Below are 16,444 nucleotides of genomic sequence, written 5' to 3' on the forward strand. Positions count from 1 at the left end.
TTCATTCAAATATCCTTGCGGATTTATGGATGGAGTCTAGTTCCTAAACAAATCAATGGCAGTTATCTGAAAGAGCTCTTTGTTCCTGTCTATTCACTTGGACTCTTGTTCCTCTTCTTGGGAGGATCCTCAGAGAGGATCCCTGATACCTACACTGTGATTTGCTAGACACCAAATGGGAGATCTGTTTTAATTGTCTAAGGTTTTTTAAAAAAAAAATTACCTCAGGTTTTCTTTTTTCCCATCTTCACATGAAAATATGACTTGAATAATATCCTCCACCATCCTTAAATGGTGTAGTCCTGGTCAGTTGTAATGGTACTTCTAGTGTTTGATGAAAACAATGGCTTTGAGATATAGTGAAATTGCTACTTAACATACATACTTATACAAATAACATGAATTATAAAACATACAGTTAAACTAACAATTTTATAATGGACAGCACTGGAAAAACAAAATGGTTAAAACAAATTTTAAAACATTATTGCCCCCCCATAATATAAATAAAAATAATATAAATAAAAGCCAAATGATAATATATTACAACAGGGAACAGGACAATTTCTGTAAAAAGATCAGCAAACAGATAAAATGAAGGGTAAATTGGACAAAATTGGTAACTATGCACAAAAGCTTACCTTATGGTGTTATTAAACAGAAGGAGCCATTAGCACAGATTGTGGGAAGGAGGCTACTTTCTCTCTTCCTGTAAAATATTCACCAGTTCAAATTGCCAGCTCTAGTCCCTATATACTGACCTTACTATGTTATTCCAATGCTTCTTGATATTTATCATGGCTAATTATATAATAATGCAAGAGTTTCTAAATTCCCGCTTGAGATACTTCAGCAGTTCGTTGCTCATTACATTTATAGAAAGAAATTCCCAGGGAGATAAATTTATTGGTCCTAGAATAAGGAATTCTTTCCTTATTCCTTTAATATTTTGGATTTACAGTTCCTTTGATCAGTCTATCATGGAGGTATTGATTAGGGAAGTATTTATTATTTATCTCTAGAAGTACAGTAATGCAAAAAATTAGACCAGCTCTATGGTTGATGACAGGCTCCCCTCCATGCATAAATATGTTATTGAGATGCCAGTATAACAATGATAAAATTATTGTTCATTGGCAATAGGAAAACTGAGTGCATTGTCAAAATAATATCTTTAGAGGGCACTATTTAGCTTACTTTGGTTCCTTCAAAGTTTGGTAAGACTGTTAAGATAAGCCTTGTTTCTATCACTGTCATACTTTCAAAGGAAAATATTTATATATACTTTTTTTATGTATAAGTATCCTTTTCATCACTATGTTCTTCACTCTTGGTTCAACAAGTACATTCACATACATGGAATAAGATAAGATACTTAACATTTTTAAAAATTAATAATACCCATGATGTTAAGCAAGGAGAAAAATGATAAAATAGGATAAAACATACCGTTTTGAACAATTTGGAGGTATGATTAGAACAATATTTTGCCAGGTGCTGATATTGTTAAAAGTAGTACTAAGAACTTAGTATCACATAAAGAACTTTATAAAAATTGTAACTATAATGGTGTAACAAAATTGCTATTTTCAGAACTTTTCCCAACCTGGAGCTCCCCAAATGTACTAGACCAAGTTCCGTAAACCCAGTCAGTATAGTTATTGTATGGCAGACCTGCACAACTTGGCAGTAGGTAAGGGCCGAAATTAAATAGACTAAACTTCTTCAGGCCGCAGTTTTTAATTCCTCACTTTCCAAGTAAAGTTATAATAATGGGATAATAATGTTTTGTATTTGCAAAATAGTTTAATCATTAATTGTACTATAATTATTAGAGTATAATTAATGATTAACTATTTTGCAAATAAAATAAACCATATTATAAAAAAGGGAAATTTCAATTATTACACTTATTACGTAAGAAAAAAAATATTACTTTGGTAAGTTTGAATATATTTTTAAGGTTTTCTTACTGTTTGCATTTTGTTAATGGGACACCCTTCTTGCCAGCAATCAGTTTATTGTACTCTGGAATCATGTTTGAAACCGATGTTTTCAAAATATTTTCCAAATGTTCATCGGTTAGAGTTGATCATTGCTTGTTTTTATTCAAGTTCATAATGGAGAAGGTTTGTTCACATATATAGGTACTCTCGAATATGCTGAAAACCTGTAAGGCACCATCTAGCAGATTTTTAAACTTTCCCTTGTCCAAACTCTTGTAGAAGTCTTGAAGGCTGGTTTCTCTGTGTTTCTTTTGATAAACTGTTGAGCACTGAAGTTCAATAACCTCTAGCTGTAAATGTGCAGGGAGTTCCTGTGGATCCACAGAGAAAGGATCTTCAATTAACTTAAATTTAATGTTGTCTTCTTTGGACAGTGTCAGTCTTCTGTCAAACTCCTGGATCAAAAGTTCAATGTCATTTGAATATTTTTCTCCTAACTCGGCATGCTTACACAACGGAATATGTCTCATACATGTAGTAAAATGGCACATTTCTCCTTTTGTCAGTTGGCTTTTGAATAACCTCAGTTTCATTTTGAAAGCATTTTCTGTTGCAAGATTGTGAAAAATAAGTAGACTTTTCCCTTGAAGCTGTAAATTTAATTCATTTAGATGACCTGTAATGTCACATAAAAAATACAAGTCATTATTCCAAACGTCATTGTGCAGCTCTGGGAACTTTTTTGAGTCATTCTCTAAGAATTGAACAATTTCTTCCTTGAGAGCAACAAAACATTGCAATACTCTTCCATGGCTCAACCAACGAACTTCTGTATGATAGAGTACATCGTTGCAGGTGGCACCAACCTCTTCAAGAAATGCTTGAAATGACCTATGCTTCAGTCCCCTTGAATGAATATAGTTTACAATCAAAACTACCACTGACATTACATGGTTGAAATTTAAATTTAAAACTTTGCTGCATAACACTTGCTGATGTACAATGCAATGATATTTGGTTATTTTTTTGCCAGCAAACTCTTCAACAAGAGTTAGCGCACCAAGGTTTTTCCCACACATAGATGGAGCGCTATCAGTGCAAATGGCCACTATATTTTCAAATGTTATGCCTAACTTTTCAGTTACACACTTGTTCACTTGATTTGCGATTTCTTTTCCAGTAGTTTGACCTCGCATGGAGTACAAACCAGCCAGTTCCTCGGTTACTTCAAAGTTGTCATCAACACCTCTATCGAAAATTAGAAGTTCAGCAGTATCCTTCAAATCAGTGCTCTCGTCCATTGCTAAAGAATAATAGCTGAATTTGTGTGCCTTCTGTTTTAACTGATCATTAAAGTTATTGGCTATATCAGCTACTTCACTGCACGGTCATACGGGACAAGCTTATATTCTCAGAAACATTTTTTTTATCGGGACATAATCCAGAAACTGCAATTAACAAATGCTTCTTTATGAAGTCACCTTCAGTAAAAGACTTCCCAGCAGCAGCAATTTCTTTAGAAATCTGAAAACTAACCTTAGTAGCCACCTCATTTTCTGAGTGTACTTTCTTGAAAAACTGTTATTCCCCACTGAGAATTTTCAACAATTTGGACGCTTTAATTTGTTTTTCATTGGTGTCCAATTTGGCTAAGTCAGGATGTTTTGATTCGAAATGGCAATGCAGATTGTATTCCTTAGGAACGACCATTACGTCTCGGCAAACAAGGCACAATATTTTGTCTCTAGTGTATGTAAACAAGTATCTATTTGTCCACTCCAGATTAAACACTCTGTGTTCTGATTCGATCTTCCGTTTCTTTTGATCATCCATTTTACAAATGTATTAGTCTTGTAAAATTTACAATTATCAAAATGGGCGTTCTCCCAGAGCTGCTTCGGTGTGTAATTTTGCCGCTCTCGTTGCCATCATAATGTGTCAGCGCTCACAGGCTGAGCGCTGATTGGTTATTTCCCGGAAATCACCCCTGCAACAGTTCATTGCAGAAACTTTATTTTAAAAAAAACACATACTGCATTTTCGGACCTCGCACTCACGAGCGATGCAGGCCGCATGAAATCCTTTGGCAGGTTGCAAGTGGCCCGCGGGCCATATGTTGTGCAGGCCTGTTTTATGGTATGTGAAAGTACAGTATATGGTTTCTGAAGGGGTAAGAACAAAGGGAGAAAATAAAATATTTAGGCTGCATGATGCTGCAGTGATATACGTCAATTGTTATATGTTAAAAATCAGGTTGACAAGTATAATAGGTGAAACAGAAGCAGAAAATACTTTACTACTATTAATATCCCCATCATACTCTAGTTCCATTAGTTCACATTTCTAATAATGAAAATATCCTGTCATGTGAATAAAGAGATTTATTCAAATATAATAACACTAAATTCAATTTAATATATAAATGTCACAGTAAATGCTGATTTAACCAAGCCCTCCTTCATTATAAATCAAGTTGGACTAAGTTAGCACTTTCTAGTTATGTATTGAAATAACATTTCATTGTATCTATAAAAAAGAAAGAAATTTTTAAAGTCCAAATTTTTAAATGGTAGATCATACAAAATAAACTTTTCTGCCACACTGAATAACATCAAAAGCTAGAAAATATTTAAATAATTGTTTTTTCAGTTATTGTTAAGCCAATGTCAACTCCTGACAATATACATCCTTTCCTTTCCTTATCTAATTGGGGTTTAAGGACTAGAGACTTGCACATAAATATGTTGACTATGTATTTATATACTCTGGGGCTTGATTTTGCCTAGAATAATGGGGGTTAGATTAAACTCATTGAAAGCAACTGAAATCAAATTACAGGTAGTCCTTATTTAACAACTGCCTCATTTAGCAGTTATGACAGTGATGGAAAAGTATGACCAATCCTCGCATTTATTACCTTTGTAGGTTTGTACAGCAAAAGAAAGCTGAAGTAAGATCATAAGCACAGTTGTGGTTTCACTCAGCAGCTGCTTCACGCAACAAGCAAGCTGCTGGTCCCAATTGTGGTTGCTAAACAAGGATTACCTGTAGTCCAGTCAAGATTTCAGCAAGTCTAATAACCACATGACTAATTCTGAATGTATTCCTATGCTTTTACTATTTTTATTTGTCTTGATTTTAAAGAGTTGGGCATGTAATATATTTAATGAAGTAAATATATAGCTGAAATAATTTGTAGTAATATAATATATAGCTGTTGTAATTTGTAGTAAAATAAACAATATTTGAAGTTTCAAGCAAAGTCCATTGCTTTTGTATGTCAATTACTTGTTCAGAGAAATGTATACATGATAAAGATAAAATAATTGACTTTATTTAGGAAAAATGGATGGGATTATTTCAAGTACACTGAATTCAAAAATAATACAGTTGTATTAATGGTGAAATTATAATTCACACACCTATGCATCTTTTAATTTCAAGCTTCAAATATAGTTCAACTCTTGCCCAGCGAGTAACATATATATATATAGAACATATAGGTATAGCATGCATTTTTGCTCTTTTTATTATGACATTGGTGTTAATGGTATTATTCTCAGCAGCCTCTTTAAAAAATTAAATTGTACTGAAAAAATTTCTAGCTTCCACAGTATAAGCAAAATTACAGGTACTGTAATTAATATTTACTGAAAGAAAGAATCAAAAATTGGTTTGAGATCTGTAATACAAAAGTTGTGATATTTCTGTGCTGAAATTCAGCTACCTACAATGTCCATGTGCTTCATATTAAATGACAATGGTGAATGTCTATTTAAATCCTGATCAGCAAACAGTAATATTGTTGAGAAATGTAGTGATTACTACCTGCAAATGCCATATTCAATAGACAATAGCATATGTCAAAACAAAGCAATAGACCATAACAACAGAAAAAATAAAGAGTTGATAACAGCTGATACAGCATTAAAATAAGGTATCAAATAAAATTCCTAAACAAGATCTTCACCAACTCGTTCAAGCTTTTTAAAGAGGGTGACAGCTCAGTTTCCCAAAACTATTTATTTAATAAATAAATACACATACACACACACACACATGCGCATACACACACACGCATACACACACACACACACATATGATTTAGTTCTGACTACCAAAAAGATTGGCACAGGTGGGAACATAGAAATGAGGTCCATTATTAGATGTTTAATGTGGGCAGCCTAATAAGGGAGGAAGAGGTTTTTAAAATATCCAGGACTTAAATCCTTGTATTTCCATACCCAAATCTGATCTCATCATGAACATACACATTGCGCACTAGCTTATTAAGACCTGAGGTACTTCTGACTATTAACAGAAAAGCTGTTGATAAGACTTTGTAAAGCTGAAACTGATGAGTTGAGAAACAGTGGCTCTCAATTCAAATTCAGTATTATGTGGAATTAAAAAATGAAATGAAGGTTAGCATTAGTGATATACCTGTGGAACAAAAAAAATTGAAATATCCAATCTTGGAAAATCAATGAGTGCAGGTTTTAAAAAATATAATAATTACTTCTTATGATTTTAAGAATGAAGGTAATCTATAAGAAAAAATTACTTCATGTCTATGGGACCCCTCAAAAAGTGTTTAAAAATGGTTGGACATCAGATTTTTTGTGCTGGTGTCATAAGAAATTTCAGGTCTCTAACATAGTTAGTCATAACACCATTTTGGTTTCAAATCATAGCATATGTTAATACAGTTTTGGAAATAAATATAATAAAGACATAAATATGATGTTAAATTATATTCACAAAATATGAAAATTGTCATTTTATGAAAAGCTTTTACTCTGTCAACCCTGAGGCATGGTAGTGAAGATAATCATGTGAATGTACAAAAATTTATTATCCTGATATTAAAGAGTGGATTCAGAATAAGAATTTATTATATATTTCTTGAAAAGTCTTTATGTTCTAAAAAGAGAAGTTGAAGCAATATGCTTCTATATAATCTAGATTTAATGACAAGTTAAGGATTGAATTAACTCCATATTTATACAAATGAATTTATATAGATCTCTTTTTAAATTAGTTTTTTTCCTTTCTATTAGTTTTGCTTATTTTAATTACTATATTGTATGTATGCATTTTTACTTATATAACCACTACTGTATTTCTTTTGTTGTTGTTGTTGATGTTGCAGTTGTTTGTATTTCACCATATAATAAAAAAAATTAAAAATGATTGTTAGTTGAATCAAATAGCATCAAAATTGATTGATCCTAGTTTATAGATTAACCTAATATGGAACCAAATATTTGTATTAAGCAGATTAGGAATTTATATTTGTGGTGTATCTGCCAAATGGAAAAACAGTAAATACTTCTTAAAAATAATATTGACATGATCTCTGAATAAATGTCATAGATTTTATTAGAATTAAATTACAGTTTTTAAAAATTCAAAATATTTCTATAAAAAGAAAATTCATAGCATACCGTACAATCTGCATTTGGCTGGAGGAGGGAAACATACAAATGATATGCTGTATCCTTCTGAAATGTTAAAAATGGGGGGGGGGAAGCCTTTTCAAAACTTTATCTGAGTTGGGCTTCTGCCATGGCAAAATGTATAATCCTTTATTCTTTGATCCCTTATTCTCATAGGAATATAAGGGGAAGGGGGTTCATGGAGCAGTATTATTTTCGTTACTCTCCTTTGATGACTATAGCTCTACTTCAGAAAATTTGAGAAAAGTGTCAGCCTATAGCTGCAAATTCCAGCCTTCTGATTGTTGCATCTCAATGACATTTGTAAGATGGATCTTATAGGAAGCACCCTGAGGTCAAATATCCTTGTAAGATTGATAAAAGAAGGGTGGATATGTCAAATGGAATCAAGTTTAAAGAGGCTGAAGACTCTGGCTATTGTCTTCAGCTTGTGCTACTAAATGTGGGATTAAAGAGGACGCCACCTCCTGGCTCATTGGGTCCATTCAGATTGTACTTGTTCCAAAAATTATTGACAGGGATAATCAGTCACAGTGACATCATCAGCATCCCAAAGAGGCTTTAGAAGGTTAAAGTCATTAAACCAAGTAATGGCAGGAATCAAAAATGCACTGCATGATTCCAGTAATTGATTTGAAGATTTAATTGATGCAACAATTCTAATCGATTCTGAAATTGATTTGATTTGTTAAAAACAGCTTTTGTACAAAAGTCCTTCCAAACAGTTCAATCAGTTCAGAAGGATGTGATGTGATTTGTAGATTCTTAACTGAGCCTCTAAATCAAATATGTGCATAGTTCTAACTTCAGTCATCAGCGTTTCTGTCATGTGGTTGATGTTTGGCTATTTTCAACGGAAACTTTCTACATTAACAGTTGATTCTCTTTCTCTAGTTATTAAGCTTGCTTATAGTAGATCACGTAGAAAAGACTCTTGAATCTACACATTTGATGTACTATCAAATTCTAATGACATAAAGAATGATATCCAGGAATTGTGTTAGAAATCCCTTTGATGCTTTGAATTCCTGCTTCTTTCCCACCATTTATTAGTCAATATGTATGTGCATGAAAATATGAGTGATGGGAGAGGTTAAGAGGTAGATTTAAAGCTTGTAATTTGGTAGGTGAACTGCTGAGAAAGAAATCTAAGCAAATTTCTGCACCAACTCTTAAACATGCCATGTTGTCAGAATTTTCTGTGTATATTGGAATGTAATGGTTCATGGCACTGGTTCCAAGGCATTTCTGACTTTGTGAGTAAGCTTGGTGGTGGTGGCAAGCTGACATAGGGTGTGAAATCAGAAGCCCTGAAACCAACAACTTCCAAATATTTATTTATTTATTTATTTTATTTAATAGACTTGTCCCCACCCATCTCCCCACAATAGGGGACTCTGGGCGGCTTACAACAAACTAAAATCAGAAATACATAATTAAAAGTTATAGAAAACCACATTTACAGAGATAAAAAGGCTAAAAAATCCAAGAGGCCGATAGAGGCAACACCAGGCCACTAAGGGGCCAGCCAACCCCATTTCTGACATCCCCCCTCCCCACCCCAGGCCAGATGGCAGAGCCAAGTCTTCAAATCCCTCTGAAAGACCTGGAGTGAGGGGGCCTGTCTCACCTCCGGGGGCAATATGTTCCAAAGGGCGGGGACTACAGCAGAGAAGGCCCGCTTTCTGGACCCCGCTAATCGAACTTCTTTTACCTCGGGGGTCCGGAGCATGCCCTCTCTGTGAAATTGGGTGGGATGGGTTGAAATCGTGGGGGCGAGGCGGTCCTTCAGGTAACCTGGCCCCATGCCATGTAGGGCTTTAAAGGTGATAACCAACACCTTGAATTGGACCCGGAATCAAACCGGTACCCAATGCACCTCACGGAGCAAAGGTGTTATATGGGTCCTTCTTCAGGCCCCAAAAATTGCTCGCGCGGCTGCATTCTGGACCAGCTGAAGCTTCTGGATACTCTTCAAGGGTAGCCCCATGTAAAGCGCATTGCAGTAGTCTATCTGGGAGATAACAAGGGCATGAGTGACCGTTCGCAAGGCATCCCGATCCAGGAAAGGGCGTAACTGGTGCACAACCCGAAGCTGTGCAAAAGCCCTCCTGGCCACGGCTGCCACCTGCTCTTCGAGCAGGAGCCGTGAGTCCAGGAGGACCCCCAAATTACACACTGGGTCTGTCTGGGACAGTGCTACCCCATCCAGCTCCAGCGATGACAACGTCCCAGATACAGAGGAGCCATTAACCCACAGTGACTCCGTCTTGCCAGGGTTCAGCTGGAGCCTGTTGTTCCCCATCCAGACCCTCACAGCCTCCAGGCACCGCGAAAGGGCGGTCACAGCATCACTTACCTCACCCGGGATGGAGATATATAGTTGAGAATCATCTATTTTCTATATTGAGTATAGAAAAATGCTGTCTCTTTGAGTCCTTAGCTTTCACCCCAAATCTCCAAAATATAATATTAATGCTTGCTCTCTCTCTTTCGCTCTCTCTCTCTCTCTCTCACACACACACACATATACACACACATACACATTCTTGCTGAAACAAATTTGGATGCCATGTAATTATTGTCAGGAGCTCTTATACCTCTGATTGCGATAAAATGTTATAAACTTTTGTTTCACCAAATCAGTTGGAAACTAGGAGGGATATAATTAAAATTTGCAATAGAATAGTGGCAGCCCATATCCATAAGAATACCTGTGAATTCATGTCTTTTCTTAATTGTGGCCAGGTACTTTAAACATCCAGATTTCCATGTTCATGATGTGAGGACTCTTCAGGCTATCTGGTGGAAGAAGTCTGAGATCCACCCCAACTTGGACTCTTGAATGGGCAGGTCTGGCTAAAGTGCCTGGGGCTTGGTCTTGTTGTGTAATCTGAAAGGAGTTTGAACCAGTGACTCCTGAAGAAATGGACAAAGTTCTCTGTGCCATCAGTTCGGCCACCTGTTTATTGGACTTGGGCCTCTCCTGGGTTGTGAAAGTGGCCAGGCAGGTGGACCAGCCTCTGAGAGAAAGAGTGGTACTTTCTGCCTTGAAGGAGGTAGTGGTGTGCTCATCCTCAAGAGGCCATCCTTGGACGCAACAATTTTAGATAGTTATCTCCTTTTTTAGGGAGGAAGTTATTATGTAAACACGTTTCAGATGGATTTCAGGCCAGGATTTAGTATGGAGACAGCTTTGGTCACACTTGTAGTTGACCTGTAGTGGAACCAGGATGGAGATCTATCCTCACACTCCTTGATCTCTCAGTGGCTTTCAATACCATCAAGCACAGTATCCTTCTGGGCCAGATCTGAGGTTATGGTGGTTCTCTTCTTCTTCCATGACTGGTTTCAGTTGGTGTTTTTTTGGGGGGGGAGATTATTCCCTCCTTTGTGGGGTGTTACAGGGCTTGATTCTCTACCCCTTTTTCTTCAACATCTGCATGAAACCGCTGGATGAGGTCATCCACAGGTTTGGGTTTGGTACCATCAATACTGATATCAGCAAAGTTGGAGTTAATTGATAGAGTTAGAGTCAGACTGGGGTCATAGACTGTTGAGCTTCCACCCCTCAACAGAACATGCCAACAAGCTCTGTGGTTAGGTCTGCAAAAGAGTTGAAACAGGAAGATATTGATCAGGTGTGAAGTCAGTTAGCAGAAGAACAGGAACAGAGATGTAGACATGTATTCAGATAAAGCCTAAAATAAAGATGTTCTAAAACCACTAAGTGTCCCAGATACAGAAAACCACCAGTTGTCATGGACACTGCCATGTATGGTTTGAAAATGTGTTATGTTATTATGGGATGTTAGTTATTAAGTACGCATGGTCAACTATGTGACCAATCATGTAACCTCTGATTATGATGCTGTCTTTGAAAAGGTATAAATGATTCATGTCTTCTATTTTTGGGGCTCTCTTCTTGGGAAGGAGAGTCCTCAATTACTAAGGTGCCATAATAAATGAGTAACTGAGTTTCTTGAGTCCTGTCTTTCATTGGGTTAAAGGGCTGGGCTGAAACCATAATTTTTGTGGCCAACAATATGCTGATGATAATTATATCTTTTGACCCCAGGCTGGCCAAGTGAGGCTGTAAGTTATGTCCCAGTTCTTGGAGGCAGGTTTCTGTGGGAAGGAACTGTCTCTGACTCAATTCTAGGAATTCTGACTCAATTCTACCAGGTGCAATTCTCCTAGTTCTGGAAATACTATATTCCATATTTAATGGATGTGGTAGCACTTCCCCATTCAAAAGTGGTGTGCAATCAGAAGGTCTTCCTGGATTCACAACTTTTGCTCAATGAGCAGGTGACAGCTGTGGCCAGGAAGGCCTTTGTACAGCTTCATCTGATGCACCAGATGCTCTTTTCTAGCTCAGGGGGCCTTTAGACAGTCAAGCCCTAATGACCTCATGGCTCAACTACTACAGTGCATTCTACATTGGGCTGCCCTTGTTTTTTTTCTTGTTTTGGAGAGTACTGAAGCGTTTGTTATGGATACATGTTTTGTGTTTCTGCCAAATAGAAGCAAAGAGATTGATTGCTTATTGTCTGTACTTGTACCTAATCAAAGACTCTGCTATACTTTAAAAGAAAATTAATTACAACTGCTAAGAAATCTGGTAAACGTCTAACTATATGGTTTCATGCATTTTTAACAGTCAGAGGCTAGGAATGTAACTGTAACTCAAATACAATGGCAAAAGCATTTTATTCATTCTTAGTTGATGCTCTTTTTAAAACTTTTAGCAGTTTTTAAAATCAGATTTTCTTGATATTAAGACCTTTCTATTAAAAAAATACTTCATTATTATCTTGGTAGGTCAGCTGAACATAAATATTCTTATAAAACAATCAACACAATATTTTTTACAATGTTAAGCTTCCATTTTTAATGGAATGGAATGGTCTATATTAGCCTTTCTCAGCCTGGTACCTTTCCAAATGAGTTTAACACTTGTGGAATGGACCAGGCTGAATAAATGGCAGAGTCCCATTGCTTTAAAAAAAAAAAAAAAGGCAAAAAGCTTATTATACATTGTTAAAATTGTTAACTTGGAGCATTTAACAAATATAGTGAATGAATGAATAAATAAATAAAATTTTATTTTAAATAATTCTCTTTTAAAGCATTCTTTTTCTTGTCACCAAGGGATAAATTTGGCGTGCTTTGGAAAATCCTGTTGGAGATCAGGATTGAAGGTATGAGAAGAACATTTGAACAAATTTTAAATCATTATTTGGTAAAACACTTTTTATTATGATTATGTTGTAAGTTACAATACAATTCTGCTGGTATTGCTTACTTTCCAGTTTATAAGAGAGTGACATTACAATCCTATTTGTATGTACTCTCAAGAAAATCTCTGGGTTCAATTAGATTTATTTTCCAATAAATTTTTTTAGAATTACAGCTAGAACTCCACTGAATAAATAGAAACTACACTTGATCACTTTTTGCTGGAATGTGAAAAGGGCTTTTGGGTGGATTTTGCTTAGTACTTACTTTGAATTCCAACTTCAAATAAATAAGTTTTTGGCACAAGGTCATGTTTTGTAGTGTCTTGTTTTGTCTGTTAAGTCACTGAAATGGATTTTTGTTTTGATGTGTATTAGCATAGCTGGGCCCATAGAGTATAGTATTGGAAGGGGGGCCCTCCCAGAAACCCTTTTGGTCAACACATCATAGTTCACCTTCCTCCCTTGGTAGTTACTGTTACCACCACTTTTCTTCCAGGAGATACCTCACCTGCTGTGTTTCTGCCCCCCATCCCCCAGCTCAGGTCTGTGAGAGACATAGGGTTCCTAAAACCCACACTACTGTTCTGGTGAATCAAAAGGTGAAATAATGAAATTATTATTTTCTATAGCAGGTGTATCTTTCCTGGCCCTATACCTAGAGGTTCAGCCTTTACTCCTGCCAATCTTTTGGATATAAATTAATCTCACAAAAGAATGAAATAAACTTTTTTTTAAGGAACTCAAAGATACTATATATGAAACTAGATTTACAAAACTACATGGAATGATTTTGGCATCCCACAAGATGGTGCTGGTCTGCTATAATTAGTGAGTTAGATCTCTTTTTCCAAATTAGATTTCTGCTCATAACCAGTTTATAAAGGCAAAATAAATCTGCAAAACAGTCTGAATTATATGGAATGCCCTACTTGTATAGTATAAAAAGAACAAGTGACAGTAAAGCTTAACTATTTATTTATTTATTTAAATTTAGAGGCTGGCCAACTCCAGATGTGTCAACCCCACTGGGCAGGCCACATAGGAAATCAACTCTACAAGAAGGCTAAAACTACTTGAGATTAGCTATATATCAGAATCTTGCAAGTCTAATTGTGCTGTACCTCCTCTCCTTCTTATAGTTCAATGAATTAGGGAGGAGTCTGCCTGAGTCACTTGTGAATGTTATCTAATTCTTGACTTTAAAAATGCTTTAGCCTCTTTTGTCTAGGCAACAATTCCTGCATATCTCCATCAAGGTCATCTTCCTTACTCTCTACAAGATGACTCTGTGTGGCTTATACTTTAAAAAGTAAACAATAAAATAAGAAAAAAATTCAGAAGAAACAAACACAATACACACATACAAAAAGGTAGAGCGGGGACTTAACAACCCAGAGTCCTAGGAAAACATCCAGGTTTTCAGTGACTTTTGGGACATCATCAGGATGGAAGCACTACAAGTCTCTGGGAGGATGCTGTTCCAGAGGGCAAGGGTTCCAACACAGGGCTCACCCACCCATCCTCCTTGCTTCAGCCTGAGGAGAGCCAAAGTACCAATTTGGGAGGACATGAACACACATCGACCTCAGCCTGTCCCTAGCCTATCACAGAGGTTACCTGTACCCATCTTTTTTTGCTCTGAATTAAAAGTAGTCTTTTTTAACTTCAGCCAACACATGTGATGCTGTGCACTCTGTCTGCAGTGCCTTATTTCATTGTAGATAATTAATTTGCTCCAATTGGCTGATGTATGCTATGGTGGACATGCTCCAGACCCTCTGATCATTGGCCAGTGCTGTCTATAGCAATGCCATCCATCAGTAAAAAGGTGGGCCTTTTGGTTTGGTTTTGTTTTTTAACTGTTTCCACAGAAATGAGCTAAAACAGGGATAGGAGGCTGAAGATAGCTAGTAGCTAGTAGTAATGAGGGAGGATAGGTGAGAAGGATCTTCTGTGTGTGCATCTCTGTGTGTATGTACTTGTATAGGCAAGAACAGCAGGAAAGCAAGAATAGTAGACAAAGGACCCTGCAATTTCATTCAGACATTATTAAAACCCGAATGCTCACCATATGAATGCTTTTAAAGTTACACCCCAGCTCATATCACTCAAATGCTATTGACTCCCTTAAGGTGATCTCAAATGTAGTGAAGTTTTCCTTCACCACATATTACAAAGGTGGCAGGGGGATATCTAAAATGCTCACTTGTTGAATGTGATAGATATTTAATGCCTGAATGGAATTTACCTGAAGTACCAAAATATTTTAGCTACACCTCAACTACATTTTCACCTAAGGAGGACACAATTTGTTCCTCCCTCAAGCAGCAAACTATCTTGGCACATCCCAGATCCAGTAAACCAAGCAGCTTCTCCTGAGCCCCCTAAGCTAACCTACTTGCTTCAAGTTCAGAAGATGACATTTTGTGCTTCTTCTCAGGCCCAGTCCTGTCCTTAAACATTGCTGATCAGCCCTGCTACTCCAATGATATGATGGGGATGGGAAGGAAGAAGAAAAATGTATACTGCTTCTTTGCATACTAAGTACTAGGCCAGGTGGGTAAAAAACAACAACAGACTAGTTGGTTTTAAAACTGAGAAAGCTGTGATATTTTATGCATTGCCACATACATTCCTTTGGCAGAACATGACTTGTCCTCTCTAATAGGGTTTTATATGAAACAGTTGCCTTCCTCTTGCAGCTTTGGAACATTTCCTCCTCCTGAGATGAAAGCTTTCTTCTTTCAGCAGGGGTTTAACAACTGTTTACAAAGCTTTATTTCTGTTTGGTCACAGAGATATAATTAACTCCCTGTTTGCTTTGCTGAGCTAAAAAAAAAAAGGAAAGAAAAGAAAAGAGAAGTTCCGAGTGTCTCACTTTCAGTCCACAGGAGGAGCCATTCATGTGGATATTTTCTCCAATGCCACCAAGATGACTATGGTTGGAATATTCTTTTCCTTTCTGACAGTAATTAAAATAGAAGGTATCTGACTTAATTTAGAGGTAGGAGGAACATGAATTCATTTGATATATTTCCTAGATAACAAGGACTAGTTGATGTGCTCAATTTGCCAGCTAACTATTTTTGAAGTAGATCCATATGGTTTCTTTAAATTTTTCCTTTAACTCTTAATTTGAGAAATCATGTGCCATTATATTGACAGGTCTCATAAGTGATGAACAGTGAATTAGAAGGCCTAGCCTGATGTTAACAGTAATCCCTTTAATTACTACAGTTGAATTATATACACAACAGGAAGTCCCACAGTATTCAGTGAGACTTATATCCAATAGGCATGTTCCTCCTTGGGTTAAACAAATATTCAAATACAAATTGTCTGATCACATTTTACAGGGACATGTGATGTAGGTTTCTCTCAACCATTGTTTCAAAATTCACAGATTGTCCAGATAATTTCTACATCTCCCTTCTATTATCATAAAAGTCCTGAAATATTGCTCACAATGTAGCTGAGTTCTGTGCCAAAGCATGTAAAGTGCAATATAAAATACAGTAACTTTTGTAACAAGTGAATCTGGTTATATGTCACTTTGGTATACTGTGTTGGTATTGTGTTGCTCTGTAGTACTGTCTTGTTTTATCCAATGTTGTTGACCTTGGAGAACACTGCATTTTCTAGAGAACTGCCTTATGTCAAGGTAGGTATGCAAAAACACCCACAAATGTGTAGTACTCTATAGTAAGGAAAATTGGGCTCATCTGACTATTATGGCCTCTTCCTTATTGCAGTGGTATACCTATGCATATGTCTGTCTATCTGTATTTGTTTATTT

At 36.4% G+C, this 16,444-nt stretch overlaps 1 long non-coding RNA gene across 3 annotated transcripts in view; it reads left to right on the plus strand.

Annotated features, from left to right (window-relative positions):
- Positions 1–10,143, plus strand: part of LOC148215131 (uncharacterized) — a 34,079-nt gene extending 23,936 nt beyond the window's left edge. For all 3 annotated transcript variants that reach the window (XR_015796789.1, XR_015796788.1, XR_015796790.1), the window contains exon 3: positions 3,127–10,143. This is a non-coding gene — a long non-coding RNA (uncharacterized LOC148215131). The remainder of the gene's footprint in view (positions 1–3,126) is intronic.
- The last annotated feature ends 6,301 nt before the right edge of the window (positions 10,144–16,444 follow it).

This window comes from Python bivittatus, unplaced genomic scaffold, assembly GCF_059951505.1.
Source record: "Python bivittatus isolate LINGU-HERP-01145 unplaced genomic scaffold, Pbiv_v1 ctg000350_np1212, whole genome shotgun sequence".
Taxonomy (NCBI): Eukaryota; Metazoa; Chordata; class Lepidosauria; order Squamata; family Pythonidae; genus Python; species Python bivittatus.